The sequence below is a fragment of the Gossypium hirsutum genome, chromosome D10 (genome assembly GCF_007990345.1).
Source record: "Gossypium hirsutum isolate 1008001.06 chromosome D10, Gossypium_hirsutum_v2.1, whole genome shotgun sequence".
NCBI classification, from domain to species: Eukaryota; Viridiplantae; Streptophyta; class Magnoliopsida; order Malvales; family Malvaceae; genus Gossypium; species Gossypium hirsutum.
The window spans coordinates 27,457,027-27,469,689 of NC_053446.1; the positions used below are offsets into that span (position 1 = coordinate 27,457,027).

General features: G+C 30.7%; 6 non-coding genes and 1 pseudogene across 6 annotated transcripts; 5 read left to right on the forward strand and 2 right to left on the reverse strand.

Moving 5' to 3' along the window:
- The first annotated feature begins 644 nt into the window (after positions 1 to 644).
- On the forward strand, positions 645 to 718 carry TRNAV-AAC (transfer RNA valine (anticodon AAC)). Its single transcript has one exon. It is a non-coding gene; the product is annotated as a tRNA-Val (tRNA).
- Positions 719 to 820: 102 nt separating this feature from the next.
- Positions 821 to 894, forward strand: TRNAV-AAC (transfer RNA valine (anticodon AAC)). Its single transcript has one exon. It is a non-coding gene; the product is annotated as a tRNA-Val (tRNA).
- Positions 895 to 994: 100 nt separating this feature from the next.
- Positions 995 to 1,068, forward strand: TRNAV-AAC (transfer RNA valine (anticodon AAC)). The gene has a single exon. It is a non-coding gene; the product is annotated as a tRNA-Val (tRNA).
- A 100-nt stretch (positions 1,069 to 1,168) lies between these two features.
- Positions 1,169 to 1,242, forward strand: TRNAV-AAC (transfer RNA valine (anticodon AAC)). The gene has a single exon. It is a non-coding gene; the product is annotated as a tRNA-Val (tRNA).
- A 124-nt stretch (positions 1,243 to 1,366) lies between these two features.
- Positions 1,367 to 1,440, forward strand: TRNAV-AAC (transfer RNA valine (anticodon AAC)). Its single transcript has one exon. It is a non-coding gene; the product is annotated as a tRNA-Val (tRNA).
- Positions 1,441 to 3,571: 2,131 nt separating this feature from the next.
- TRNAD-GUC (transfer RNA aspartic acid (anticodon GUC)) lies at positions 3,572 to 3,643 on the reverse strand. The gene has a single exon. It is a non-coding gene; the product is annotated as a tRNA-Asp (tRNA).
- Positions 3,644 to 10,067: 6,424 nt separating this feature from the next.
- LOC121222069 (protein TIC 214-like) lies at positions 10,068 to 11,916 on the reverse strand (annotated as a pseudogene).
- Positions 11,917 to 12,663: the final 747 nt, after the last annotated feature.

Genomic DNA, 12,663 nt, shown 5'->3' on the forward strand with positions numbered 1-12,663 from the left:
TCATAGTCTGTTGCCTGTAAGGTTGTAACTTGAGACAAACATAATCACCCACTTGAAACTCTCGATCACATTCTCTTACGATCTGTTGTTTGTTTCATCCTGTTCTGAGCTCTTTTAAAATGAAACTTGAGTAGCTTCCTTGTTGTTTCTCTTTGCTAGAGACTCCTATCAACAGTCTGCAGGTGACAGTCCAGCCAAATAAGGTGAAATTTCAAATTTTATTATGTACACTTTAATAATGTTGTTTATTGAGTTGATGTTACTAATTAATTCAATGCCAACTTAAGATTAATGACAACATCATAATAAACAATTGTATTCATTTAATATTCTTAATATGATGTGTTTATATGTTTAAAGTTTAATTTATTCAATGTTCGATTTTTTTTTTTAATTTTAAGATTGTTCATAATTTATGTGTTATTATTAATTAATTTCGAATCATACATTTCATTAATTATTATATGTTATTTTTAAATACATATTTGTGTTCTAAATATGTGGTTATTTCTAGTATGAATATTTTTTGTATAGAATATTAGGATACTCTCTAATTTATCCTGCCAGTATCTACAATCGCTATTTAAATATTGTTTCTCAAAACTAATAAATTCATATAACTAATGTAAAAGCCTCTTCAACGTGGTTTCGTGGTGTAGTTGGTTATCACGTCAGTCTAACACGCTGAAGGTCTCCGGTTCGAATCCGGGGGAAACCATTCATACAGAATATATTTCTGATTTTGTACATTTAACTATTTACATATTGTTTCTCAAAACTAATAAATTCATAAAAAATAATGTAAAAGCCTCTTCAACGTGGTTTCGTGGTGTAGTTGGTTATCACGTCAGTCTAACACACTGAAGGTCTCCGGTTCGAGTCCGGGCGAAGCCATTCATATAGAATATATCTCTGGTTTTGTACATTTAACTATTTACATATTGTTTCTCAAAACTAATAAATTCATAAAAAATAATGTAAAAGCCTTCAACGTGGTTTCGTGGTGTAGTTGGTTATCACGTCAGTCTAACACACTGAAGGTCTCCGGTTCGAGTCCGGGCGAAGCCATTCATATAGAATATATCTCTGGTTTTGTACATTTAACTATTTACATATTGTTTCTCAAAACTAATAAATTCATAAAAAATATGTTAAAGACTGTCGTCGTGGTTTCGTGGTGTAGTTGGTTATCACGTCAGTCTAACACACTGAAGGTCTCCGGTTCGAGTCCGGGCGAAGCCATGTACTCAGAATATATTTTGTTTCATTTTTAAACAAAAACTTTTGGTTTCTGCACATTTTACTATTTACATATTGTTTCTCAGAATTATAAAAATAAATAGTAATGTAGAAGACTCTTCAACTTGGTTTCGTGGTGTAGTTGGTTATCACGTCAGTCTAACACACTGAAGGTCTCCGGTTCGAATCCGGGCGAAGCCATCCATACAGAATATATTTTGTTTCACAAAAGAAAAAATTTACGCTGTTGCCGTAGATCGAACCCGGGACACCAGCGTGACAGGCTATTTTATATAATACTACAACGACGTTAATTTTTTATGTCATATTTGAAAATTCCACAAGCAAATTGAAATCTAATCCATAGTATTTCCTGGCTTATAATCGATATCAACTCCCGTTGTCAATTCTATATTTTGAAAATAGGTTCTAGCCATCTGTTTATTCATGTCGTATTTGTACATTTTCTTATTTTGTGACCGAGAATCAGTTTAAAGTTTGGGTAAGCAATTTAAAGTTTGGGTAAGCAAAACCTAATTCGATTCGAAAAATTTAATAAAAAAATTAAAATTTTTAATTAAATAGTTTGAATTATTTGAGTTAATTAAGTTATTTGGATTAACTTGAATAAAAAATTAAGTTTTTCGGTTTAACTCAAATATGAATTATACAATCCGAGTTATCTGAAACTCCAAATAAAAAAAGACAAAACTATGTCGTTTTGATAAATGTTTACTTTTTCTAAAGTTAAAAGTCAAAACCATTAAATTAAAAGAAAAAAACTACATCGTTTTGATAAATGTTTACTCATTAAGTTTAAATTCAAAACCATTATGTTGTTTATGCAGTTAAATAATCTTGTACTTTGTCTATTAGTTAAATAATCGGTCCATGTAAATGCAACATTGAGTATAAATAATAAAATTTGTTAACTTGACTCAACTTGACTTGTAATTTTTTACTCGATTTGATTCGATTCGAAAAAAATTCAAATTGAGTTCGGTTGCTAAAATATGATTCGTTAGCTCGACTAACTCAAATTTTTTTGACTCAATTTAACTCGACTCGATCGAATACTCACCCTGGTTAAAGTATCTAAGAATGGGAGAAAACGAAGAAAGGGGAAATTGAACAAAATGTATTAATACAAGAGATCAAATCTTGCCAGCTGTCAATAGAGAAGCTTAAAACTTGCCCCATTCGAGGGAGTTTCCACCTCCTCATGAGAAGGTCGATGTGTCTCCACCGCCTTAAGAGAGGCCGATGCGTATAGGAAAGGATTTTTGGCCCCCACTTAAGCCTAGTTAAGGAATGTTTTTCAAAAGTACTTTTTAAAAAAAACATTTTTCCAGATAAGTTAAAATTTTCAATTTATGAAAAATTTGCTTTTGGACCAATTTTTAGCTTAGGAGAAGCACTTTTTTTCTTAAAAAATAGTTTATTTAGAGTATTTTTGTCTCAAAAGTGCTTTTTAGAAGTAACACTAAACACACCATTCAAAGACAATAAAACACTTAAATGGTGGTAATGGATAAAAAGAAAATAACCTATCCATGTTTGAAAGAATAAAATCACATTTATTACCTCACCCAGTAGAAAAATACTTAAAATTTTTTTATTTATATATTTTAATTTTATTATGAGTATTTTATTATATTTATTTTATATTTATTTTATATTTATACTATTATTTAAATTTCTAACTGAGTTGGTCTCATGAGTATTAAGAACTAATTTTGTTATAAAAATTACTAAAATATTTTTTTCGTATTTAAAATAAATTATATCATTAAAGATTGCTTTAATCTTTTTAATTTAAAGAATAAAACTTATGGATATGAAATTTGAACCAAAGAAAATTAAATTAATAAATTTTTAAATTTAATTTTTTAATAAATTTTAATTTTATTACGCACACTTTAATAATATTGTTTATTAGTTAGTATTACAAATTAACTTGACATCAATTTAAGATTAATGATAATACTATAATAAATAATTTTATTTATTATGATGTATTTATATGTTTAAAGTTTTATTTATGTTTTTGTTATTATTAATTAATTTTTTATTGGTAAAATTTTTATAGAATTCTAAGATCCTCTCCCTAATATCTAAAATTTTGGTTTCTGTATTCTACTTTTTAGATATTGAGTCTCAAAATTAGTAGTGTTATAATAGTAAACGTAACCACCTCGTCGGAGTGGTTTCGTGGTGTACTTGGTTTTCACGTCAGTCCAACAGTTGAAGGTCTCCGGGTCGATTCTGGGTGAAGCCGTTCGTATAGAATAAAGTTTGTTTCATTTTTAAAAAAACAAAAAGAAAACTTTTACGCCGTTGCCGGGGATCGAACCCGGGTCGCCCGCGTGACAGGCGGGAATACTTACCACTATACTACAACGACCTTGGCATTTCCATAAGCGAATTTAAAATACATGTATAGTATTTGTTGGCTTACAATCGATATCAACTCTCGTTATCAATTCTACCTTTCAAAATTAGTTTCTATATTTGTACATTTTCTTATTTTGTGACCACCTGACACGACTATAGTTGATAAAGCTACCGAATGAGGTTGAGGTGAGCGAGAATTCAACGGTTAACTGAGAGGAAGCTTATTTCGAAGGCATGGCTGCAGCAACTAAGCATGGAGTTTATTATTCAATGTAATCAGGAATATTGTTTAGAGACATAAAAGGTAGGAGAAGCCCTTTTTTTAATGTCTGGTGAAATTATATATGATTCTCGATGTTTAGTTTAAAGAAAAAAAAAACTTTATAATTCATGTAGTAATTGAAGTTGTTCTCAACAACATATTTAATCTAAAATCGTGATTTCTTCAGATTGTTTATGGTGAATTGTATAGTTTAATCAATAAAGAGAACTCAATAAATTTATCAAATAAAATCCGTGATTAACACAAATTCAATCGAAAAAAATACAATAATGTCTTTTCTTTTTTAAAATAAATAATGGTATTTAAAAATATTTTATATCAATTATAATAAAAAAAAACCCCTTAAATTTACCAAGATTGTTTTTATTTATTCATACATTTGAATTTCGTTTTACCATATTTATAAATTACATTCAATTACATATTTATATTATTATTTAAATTTTTAATTGAATCAATTTCACGAATTAGAGAACCAACTAGATTATAAAATTTATTAAAATAAATTATATTATTCAATAAAACTTTAATTTTTTTAATTTAAAAATAATAATAAAACTTATGATATAAGCAAATTACATTGATAAAATTTCAAATTTACCTTCAACCAAACCTTATTTTAATTTTAACTTTTAAAATTATTATGTACACTTCAATAATATTATTTACAAACTAACTCCATACTATCATGATTTAATATAATATAGTCATAGGTTTAAAGTTTGATTTACTCAGAGTTCAATTTATTCTTAAATGAATACCAAGATCCTCTCAACTCTTTATCCCGCTAATATCTAAAATTTTGGTTTCTGTACATTTTACTTTTTAGATATTGTTTCTCAAATTTTGTTGATGTGGTTTTGTGGCGTAGTTTGTTATGACGTCAGTCTAACACACTGAAGGCTTACGGTTCGAGTCCGGGCGATGCCATTTCTTCTAATTGCATTTTGTTTCTTTATTAAAAAAAAAAAAGATTCCGGTTCGGGTGACCTGCGTGACAGGCGGAAATACTAACCATCTATAATATTTGTTGGCTTACAATCGATATCAACCCCCGTCGTCAATTCTATCTTTTGAAAATAGGTTCTAACCATTGGTTTATTCATCTCATATTTGTAAATTTTCTTATTTTATGTTCCATTAATAATTTGTGTAGCCAATAATGAGGTCGAGGTGAGCCAGAATTCAACAGTTACGGGGCTTTCCTGAAGAAGCTTGTTTCAAGGCATGGGTCAGCAAGTAGGCATGGGGTTCGTTATTCAATGTAAAGAGGGACATTGTTTAGAGACAGCCTTAAATTTCAAAACAAAGGAACAATGAAAATGAAGACTAACCTTAAATTTGATAGTAGTTAAGCTAGCTTAATGCCAGCAGCAACCATCTAACTAAGTTACTACCAAATCAATAAAATCTTAAAAATCATAAGACTATCAAAATGGGTGTGTTAAGAAATAGGAAAACTTACAAAGCTAGCAAAGAGTATCTCCCATTGAACTTCTATTTTGCTTTTTATATATATGATGCACTTTAAGCAATAAAATTCAATTCTCCACCTTGCATTTTAAATCCTATGTTATTTTTTCTAGGCTTGCCACGATATCAACATGTAATCGCCCACGTTTTGAGTGGCATCCTAAACCAAACTTTATTGTTTAACAAAACAAAATACACAGGGTGAAGAATTTGTGCTTCAACTATTATAAAAGATATGATGAAACCATTTTGCCAATATAAATCAACACAACAACCAACCCACCCAAACCCATGATGGTATTACATCGGTGCATCAAAAGCTCCAATGTAGAAATGCATGGCATTTTCTTACAATGATGTATTAAAACTGCGCAAGCAATTATTACTAAAAATTATTTTAATAGTAATCCAATAAATACGGAACATTCTGAAAAATGCTTGTGTCCCGGTACCTACAAACCTAGGCAAGTTGAAGTATGGTTTCAAAACAGGAGAGCAAGGTAAGTAAAAAATCATAACCTGGAAAATTTCCCAGATCATTATCAAATAAAAGATTGTAAAGCTTGTTTTTAAGTTTTAATTTCCTAACGAATTGTTTCGTTGGGCATGCAAGACAAAACTTAAGCAAACTGAGGTGGACTGTGAGTTCTTGAAGAGGTGTTGTGAGAAACTAACAAATGAAAACAAGAGCCTGCAAAAGGAGTTACAAGAACTCAGAGGACTGAAAACGATGGTTCAACGCTTTTGCATGAACATGCTGGCGACAACTCTCACCATGTGCCCATCTTGTGAAAGAATCGGTGGCATTGCCGGCGATGGGAATTCCAACAACCAATTTTCAATGCCTTCACTAATCCTTTTGTAGCATGTTAATTAATTAAGTTTGATTTAGAATTTAGTAACAATATAATGGGAGAAAAATACCCACATCCTTCCTAGTTTTGGGTTAAAAGGGTTTGCAGGGGATTAAAAAGTAGTGTAACTATAATTAATTAATTTCTAGACAAAAAAAATGGTGAAACCAATGAGCAAATAAGAAAAAAATAGTGGAAGCAAAGGTGGTGAGGAGGGACGATAATGAAGTAAGGAGGACAAAAAAAATGAAAAATACATATAACGTGATGTGTAAAATCAACCGTAGTTAAAGATTTAATGTTTGAGTGATTAAAATGATTTTTTTTCTAATTAAATTGCAAGGGTTTTTATTTGAATATCTTTAAGCCAAAATTGTTGGGATCTAGTGCCATTACTATAGTATTTTTGTCCATGTACTTGTAGTTTTCCGATTATATTAGTTTAAATAAATATTTATCGGTATCATTAATATTATTTGTATATTGTCCTTAACGGTTTTTTCATGCAAAGTAAAATGAAAGCTGTTAGAGTTGCGTGACCCAAATTCTGAGAAATTGCTTGCAAGTCAAGTTAAACAAAATATATTTTCTTTCTAGAAGATTTAGTAATTATTAGTATAATATATTTAGCATTTATTAGCGTAGCTTATTTGACCTACTAATTTAGCCTATAAATAGGTTCTTTTACAACCTTAGAAAATATACCCATTAGATTAGAACTCATAACACATTTAGAGAATTTTGTGTTTACGTTTTGAGGGTTCTTTATTTTCGGGTTTTCGGGGTTTAGTTTTTATCTTCATCTTTTGTACTCTTCGTTCTTTTGCCATTATAGTAAAATTATCTTTGCCTGTGGTTTTTTATCCTCTTTGGAGGGGGTTTTCCACGTTCAATTTGTGTGTTCAATTTCTCAATTTCTTCTGCTATTTTTACTTGTTTGTTGCTTAATCGGGTTAATTCCTAACAAGTGGTATCAGAGCTAGTTTAATTTTTATAGATTAGCCTGTTCAGAGATGACAGCAACAAGATTTGAAATTGAGAAGTTCGATGGTGAGACAAATTTCAATCTGTGGCAAGTTTAGATGATGACAATTCTAGTTCAAATCGACTTGAAAAAAGGTTGATACCGGGAAAAAGTCTGAGAATCTAAATCAAACAGAATGGGAAGAGCTTGATGAAAAGGCCTTGTCTACAATCCAGTTATGCCTCGGGAATATGGTATTGCAGGAGGTATTAATGGAGAAGACCTCATCCACCTTGTGGAATAGGTTAGAAACTCTTGATGCGACTAAGTCGCTGGCTAACCATTTAGTGTTGAAACAACGTCTATTTACGTTTCGCATGAACGAATGTGAGCTTCTTAGAGATCACATCAGTCAGTTCATTACTATTTTAAATGATTTAAAGAACGTTGAGGTTCATATTGACGATGAAGATCAGGCTATGCTATTATTGTGCTCTTTACCCCCTTCATACAAGTCTTTCAAGTAGACCCTAATTTACGGCAGAGACAAACTCTTGTTCGAAGGTGCGAAGGGTCATTTGTTGAGTAGAGACAAACTCGAGAATGAGTTTAGTTTGGATAGCAAGGCAGATAGGCAAGCTTCCGTTTTGGTAGCATCAAAGAAACAAGACAAAAGGTGTCGCTATTGTAAAAAGTTAGGTCACGTCAAAGCAATTTGTTCTAAACTGTGAAATAAAATAGCTGCTGAGAGTAACAAGGAAGATGTAGCTAGTACTAATTTGGTCGATGAAAGCGATGATGATTTCTTGTTAGTGTTAACGAGCGATAACTCCAAGCTCACGTCCGAGTGGATCCTATATTCGGGATGTTCTTTCCACATGTGTTCCAATAGAGAACGGTTCTCCACATACAGTTCGGTTGAAGGTGGAGTTGTGCGCATGGGAAGCGATTCATCTAGTAAGGTAATTGATATTAGTACTGTTAAAATTAAGATACACGATGAGACGATTAGGGCACTCTCAGATGTCAGGTATGTACCTGATTTACGAAAGAATCTCATCTCATTGAGTATTTTAGACTTGAAAGGATGCAGAATCAACATCGAGTCGAGCGACATTAAAGTATCTCGTGGAGCTTTCGTTTTGTTAAAAGGTAAAATAACTGACAGTCTATATATTCTGGAAGGTTCTATAGTGTTAGAGTTGTGTGACCCAAATTCTAAGAGATTGCTTACAAGTCAAGTTAAACAAAATATATTTTCTTTCTAGAAGATTTAGTATTTATTAGTATAATATATTTAGCATTTATTAGCATAGCTTATTTGACCTACTAATTTAGCCTATAAATATGTTCTTTTACAACCTTAGAAAATACACCCATTAGATTAGAACTCATAACACATTTGGAGGGGGTTTTCCACGTTAAATTTGTGTGTTCAATTTCTTAATTTCTTCTGCTATTTTTACTTGTTTGTTGGTTAATCGGGTCGATTCCTAACAAAAGCAAATATCAGCTCATTGATATTCTAATATTTAATTAATATTAAGCGACATTACATGAATGGATCGTAATGTAGAAAGACAACTTATATTAGCAAATAATCTAAACACGTCCTTAGTCCAATCGAAATTGAGCAAATCAATTAAAAGACTAATATGACATATATTAAGTCCATTGATGAGGTACCTTGTATTGATTATCAGAGCAGATGATTCCCAAAAGATAAATATATAGATGTGATTAACTGGATTTACAGTATATTGGATAGGACCCAAGTAAAATAGATCCTAAATTAGTTTATACATATATTCACTTGTGACATTTATAGTGTAGTATACCTTAAATCTTGATTGGATGATGAACTACGTATACGTGACTTATATGATTTGATGTAAGTGAAAGCTAAAGTTCAAATAGATTTCTAATATGCGATAACCATTTTGCACACGATCAAGATCCATTTTGTGAAAGAAACGGAATAAAAATCGTTTTCCTCCCATATTTGCAATTTGGACCCCTCTCACTGGGTGCCAAAGATTACCTATAGTACTTCTCATTGCGGGGAAGCGAATCACACTCGCAGTAAGGAAACACCCCACCAAGCAAAGATCATAATCTCCTTCATAGGTTCAGCCTCATTTTAGATCTGTAAGATATTTTCCACCTCATCATCCAAAGTAAGATTCGTCAAATCAATTTCCATACATACCAAAATCAAAACGAAAAGAAATTAACAACCCCTCCTAAACTCCATCGCCGCAAAAACCAAATTAGAACAAAAGTCAAACCCTAAAAATAAAACTTGCTAGAAAAGCAGACCAAGATGTGCTAGAGTAGCAGACTCGATCCTTATCTTTTAAAAGCACATAAAAGATTTACAAATGAAATTTTTCATATTTCAAATAGAAAAAATAAAAATGAAAAATATATATTTTTTAAAAATAAAAATTATAAGTTTTTAAAAAATATAAATGATTTTTTAACCAGATTTAACTAATTCGCAGCAATTTGTGGGTTAATCAGTTTTTTACCTCTCACAAACTGATACTCTAGTTGCTTTTTATCCAATTCGTCTGGTCTGGTTTAGATAACAATGAATTGTGAAACTTTTTATTTTAAATATATTTTTAGAAAATATTTTTATTTTTTATTTTTGAATTTTAAATAGTTTATATATATATTTAAAAAAATATAAATTTTAATTTTTTTGTTTAAAATAAGGAAAAAATAGTTTTAAATTTTTTTTAAAATACATACTTTTAATGGACATGGACCATATTGACAAAAAATATAAAAATTATTATTACAAGAGGTTTTTCAATCCATAATAAATATTTATCCTCTTTTTTTTTTAATATTTCTAACTTCGAACTTTCTTAATTCCCATCCAGATAAGAAGTTTCATAAACTGGTCTATTTTTATAGTATGTCTCTTTAAAACGAAAGTGGAGTTCGCCCTTTTTTTTTTCTTTTCAATCACTTGTAGCTTTTCTGTTTCATTGATTTTGCTCGGATCCACCTCTTCCTCCGAAAAAAGAGAAAAAGAAGTATTTTCTTCAGTCCCCTGTTTTTGGTTAGCTCCTCCCCCTTCGGAAATAGTTTCTATTTCTATGTTTCTTTCTTCCTCACTTTCCCCCACTTCTTCTGTTTCAGAAATTCCTTTCAGGTAGTTAGAATGGGTGACGGTATTCTGCCTAAGTAGTAAACACATGTAATAAATAACAGAATACTAAAGATCACATGTAATAAATAATAGAATACTAAAGATTTGAGCCATAGAATTTCTAAATTTTGATACAAGATACTTATTGTTACAGTATTCTGTTATTTTATTTGTAACAAGTAGATTTCATTTTACACATGTCATATTTTATCACAAATTAACCAACCAACAAAACTACTTGTTACAAATAACATATTGTTGCTACATCGAAACATATAGATTTTGACTAATCTGGCTAACATTGAACTTGGTAAAATGAAATGGTTGAATAATTGAATAATTGAATAATGAGATTATTCAGGAATACACATTGAATGCTAAGATTATGCATTGAATTTCTGGTAGGAGGTCTATGATCAAAAAAGTCTTTGTAATTGTTCCAGAAGAAATGAAACAAAAGATACAGTAGAGTTAGGACGGTTATTATATGAGGTTTACCCAATGTTGAATGCAGAGGTACATAGTAGATTGATATGAACATCATGAGCTGGCCTGCAATAAACCCAGTTGTTGCTGATACTCTCTTCTTAGTTCCTTCTTCTCCTTCTTCCATAACCCGAGCTCGTAGAAGGAAGATATAAGAGGGACCTATGGATAGTGTGCTTAGAAATCCATAATAGAGTCTGACCATAACGACCAAATTGATCATCGTCATGTATAAGGATATTCTGATGGACTAAATATCTTTCATAAGGAATCGTAGAAAGATGCGACGATTTTTTCCAAGAAAACGCGAACGAAAAATACATACTATTCCCTCATTTCTATGAAATCAATCGTAACCACTGCCTACATTCTAAAAAATAGTGTACCACAAATAGGAACTAATAAAGAGGCCTGCGATCCCATAGAAAGACATCACGATCCCATAGACAGAAATAAAGATATCAAATTCCTACCAAGATAACTAGAAGTTCCAACTAATAAAACCCCTAATGAACCAAAAAAAAGGATAAAGGCCCAGCAGAAATTGCTTGTTTTTCAAGATCCCACTATAAATTCTATCCATATAGATTTTGATCGCCAAGTAATACATGCTGGATCCAGTTGCATTTTATTCGAATTGAGAGAATAACCAAAAAAAATTGACTTTACTTTTTTTTTGTTTCCGAAGTAACTCTCATCAACTAGGACTATTTTGATATGAACTTTTTGAAGGAATTCATCAAATTGCTTCTATCTAAAATCATCCCCTTTATATGATCACCTATACGGATCTACTAGATATATAGACTTTAATTTCATACATCCATTCGATATCGATCCACTTGCTATAATTCATTTAACCCTATACCATGTTTACGTATGCATAAGAGGGGCTTTTTCATTTATGTTTAGTTCGGGTAAGCCAGATGTTACACAATATTCTACTAAATAGGTATCCATGACATCTAAATCTTGAAAAAAAAATAGATAAGATTTGGTCTTAGCCCCATCGAATCTAAAATATCTTAGTTTTTTGAACATACAAAGATAAAGAAGCCATTGCAATTGCAGGAAATACTAGGCCTACTAAAGGCACAAAAATAGAGGGAAAACTGTTGAAAGTTGTCATAAAATGGGTACCTCAATTTAATATTTGTACCTGTTATTGTTATATTGTTTAGTTAAAAATATATCTTATAACGATTATACTAATTATATCTAAATACTAAGTATATCTATGCGAGTCTATATATCTAATAGATATCTAATAAGTGCAAAGAATGTAGAATTAAATAAAAGGACTTGCCCATCTTTTTAAATCAAATAAAATAGGTGTATATGATAAGATAATTCACTTTCTTTATTATTTTACTTTATTCTTACTTTTCTTATTATTCTATTGTTCTTGTCTTCTAAGTAAAAAAGGGCTTTTTTCAAGCCTTTCTTTTTGTGTGTTGTAACATAGTAATTATCTTTTCTCAATTAGGAGAGATGACTGAGTGGACTAAAGTGTCGGATTGCTAATTTGTTGTGTGAGTTATTCGTACCGAGGGTTCGAATCCCTCTATTTTCGTTTCAGTTTTTGGTAGTGGAATAGATCAAATCCTAATACCATTTTTAAAAATGAAGCAAGGAACTCTCCCTTTTTTATTCTTCGCATCCAGGATTACGTCCCGGATCATTAGATAGGAATCCGAAGATGAAGAGAGAAACAAAGAATATTACTACGGTGTAAACAAAGAGTTTAAGAGTAAGCATTACACAATCTCCAAAAGCATTTTTTGGAAAAAGAAGAGAATAGATTCCC